The 3,371-nt window shown below is 43.4% G+C and overlaps 1 pseudogene; it reads right to left on the reverse strand.

The window, feature by feature from the left end:
- Positions 1 to 443: 443 nt before the first annotated feature.
- LOC143645764 (negative elongation factor E pseudogene) lies at positions 444 to 3,101 on the reverse strand (annotated as a pseudogene).
- Positions 3,102 to 3,371: the final 270 nt, after the last annotated feature.

Consider the following 3,371-nt stretch of genomic DNA (forward strand, 5'->3'; position numbering starts at 1 on the left):
GGTTTACTTTTTACTTTCATGATAAAGCCCTTTAATGGAAAAAAGTTTTAAATTTTGATGAGTTCCCATTGATCTAATTTTCTTTTCTTGCTTTTGCTTTGAGTGTAAAGTTTAAGAAACAAGCTCCTGAAGATGCTTCTCTGTTTTCTTCTAGAAGGTTATATTTTTTTTGGGGGGGGGTTACTTTAAGGGGCATGGGGTCTAATTAAAACAACTCTAACAGTCTGTGTGTTCAAGATCCTTTTGGGGCAAGGAGAGTGGTGCACATGTATGGGCTGAGTTGTTACAAGTGAGATCAGACCTGCAGCTGTTTTTAAAGGCTTACCCCAATTCCAAGTGCTGAAACACCAGAGGCTGAGGGAAATGTGTGAGCCTCCACCTCAGTGCTTTACTGAGACCAGCATTGGGAGGCACAGGTAGCACAAGGACTCCAGCTCCGCTCCCTAGAAGCCATCCACAAGATTTTCCCTGTAGACATGGTCATTGTACACAATTTGGGTCTTCTTGTCCAGGTGGCAACCCTTAGGGCTATTCTGGACTGCAAGGGAGCCCCGGACAGGATTGTCATTGTGGAGTCCACCATGGGCTGTTTTCAGGCAATGCTGACCTTGAGCTGTGCAGACTCCACCTGGGTCCTGTGGAGCTCAGCTATGGCCTGATCTGCTGACTCCACCTTTTCATAGGTGAGGAAGGCACAGTTTCTGGGTGGGTCCATGAAGAGGTCAGTGATGTTTCCAAAGGGAGAAAAGGCGCCACGAGGAGGGTGGGCATCATGTCTTCTCCTTACACAAACTCCCCTTCCGAGGGGTCCAGTGTTCAGGAAATGAGTCCGACCTGCGGAAAGGGACTTCTTGGTCTCACTCCCTGTCCCGTGTCTTTCCCGCTGTTGGTCTCAGTCTCTCATCTCTCTCTCGGTCTCATTCTCACTCTCTGTCTCTGTCCCGGTCCCGCTTATGACTGCAATCTCGGCTATGGGGAAGGGAGGCTGAAGTGTGGGCTTGCCACATTCTTCAATCAAAGCTTCTTGGGGTATCTCCAGCCCCTGGGCCCTCTGCCTCTCCCCCTCCTGGCCCTGGTTCCTGAAGCTGGTCACTGGAAGACGCACAGCTCTCATTCAGAGATTTCCCCTGGGGACGTCTGGATGACTCCTGTAGACAACCGTCGGCAGATATGCTCCTCTGGAGAGGCTGAAAAGTGGGGCCTGGCCCCTTCTCCTCTTCTCACTGTCCTTTAACTTCCGCTCCTAGGTTCAAGAACTTTTGAAGCCTGAGTTCTTGGTCTCGGCCTTGATGGCACTGGTGGCTTGTGACTTCACCAGCTGCTTGGGCTGCTCTGTTGCTGTGGCCATGCCCACCACAGGCTGCTCTGACAGTGAGCATTTCAAGCCACCTTGGGTGGTTGTGCTGCTGCTGCTTTGCTTCTTCACAGCCAGTAATGCCTTTTTCTTTTTCTTGAGTTTGTTGAACTTCTGGAGAGTCTCTTCCTCCTCACTCAGTCAGGGGACATCACCAACGGGTGAGGGGCAGGGTCCGGGGCACCCGCGCCGGCCTCTTCTAGGAGTTTTATAGCACTTCTCTTTTTTTGAGTTCTGAAAGTTTTTGTTTGTTTTTTGAGTTCTGAAAGTTTCCAAACTCAGTTTTTTTTCCCTTAAATTTCTTTCAGTCTTTGAGAAGTTTATTTAAATTATTGATTAAAGAAAATTATTCTTCTCTTTTAGTTTCTGTAGATTTTTTTTTTTACCTAGAAATGACAATGGAATGTTAGCTGTATGAATATTTATTACATTGAAAAATTTGATGAAAGATGGTCCATTGTGGGCCCCATTCAAGGACATTTGTCTTCTCAGTTCAGACCCATGACTTTTTATCCCATATCTAATTGGCGCAGGCGCTATGACAGGTATTTCAGAGACTGCAATTAAAACTAAGACACAAATACTGATCTCGGGGTGATTAAAAACAAATTTCCACATCAACAGGGCACAAGACAGAGCATGTGCCATAAGAGTAATGCAACACCCTATAGGTAATGTGTTAATACTTGTCTGAGAAATCTATGTAGTTTATTTGAAAACGTGGCCACTGTGGGGCCCCTGCAGTTGAAGTGCTCTACCCAGATCCCTGTAGATCAGGAACCATTACTTGGTGCCTCTCCCTCAGTTTCTGCACCCTTTGGCTTCTTTGGCCTGTAGAAGCTTACAGAATTTATGTTTGCTCCTCTGTTTGTTCCATACCATAGACAATGAGAATTAAATGCCTCAAATCCAGACAAACTCTGAAGTGTAATTCATATACTAGAGCTCTACTGCAGGATCAAGCTGAGGCTGGGCCTTTTTCTAAAATCACACCCTTGATTGACTTTATCACCTCCGCTTTCCTGCTTTTTTCACTCACCTGATGGTTGTTCTTGGGAGCGCAGCACTTCTTCAATAAGTTACTTGCACATGAGTCCTTGCTTCAAGTTCTGATCCTGGGAAAAAGGAGGCCTAAGGCAGCATATAAAAATGTTCAGGTGTGAATAAGAAATAGAAGTTTCTAGGGAGAAAAAAGCCAAGGCTTATTTGCAAAAGATTAGGCAATCCAGTTTGGTGTGGCATAGATGGGGGAATTGTGAGAGAGTAAGTTGGAAAGATCGCTTGGGTGGATTATGAGACCCTGAAAGAAACTTTGAAAATCAGATAAAGAAACTGATCACACTTTTTAATAAAATGGCCATATTTTTATGGGAAACCTCACAATACAAATGCTCAGGATAATAAAGCTCTCATGAAATAAAGGAATTATTCTCCAAACACATCATATGAATAAACATGCTTCTCATAACTTTCAATGAAATAAGTTAAGTTTAGTTAAGCTGAAGCCAAGATAATTCATCATAAACTGCATTTGTTTCTAACAGTGCCAAGGTTGTTTATAGATTTCTTTAGATGGGCTCCTCTGAGTGACTCGGGTGGTATACCGAGGCTGCTGAAGTAGAGCTGAATCATCCCTTCTAGAATTTGGACTTGTAATTTTAGTGTATTTAAAGGAAATGAAACTCTCTAGACTTCCTTTGCCCTGGTATTGCTTCTCTACAACAGATACCAATGATCCTTCAGCCATTTCCAATATCATTAAACATAAAGATAAGTAGCTTCAAATGCATGCTAATTTACTATACGTACTATTTTCTATGCGTATTTTAATTGTAATTTCACCACCCTTTCTAACTTGACCTTGAAGATTAGTATTTAAAATGGCTTTGATCAAATGCATACTTTACAAGTTATTGCAAACATGGAGTGATAATGCACATTTCCTTATCAGGGAGGTATTTGCAATTCAAAGTAGATACTAAGAATGCCAAATTTGGGGAAAGGATGAGAACACATG

The sequence above is a fragment of the Tamandua tetradactyla genome, chromosome 9 (assembly GCF_023851605.1).
Source record: "Tamandua tetradactyla isolate mTamTet1 chromosome 9, mTamTet1.pri, whole genome shotgun sequence".
Taxonomy (NCBI): Eukaryota; Metazoa; Chordata; class Mammalia; order Pilosa; family Myrmecophagidae; genus Tamandua; species Tamandua tetradactyla.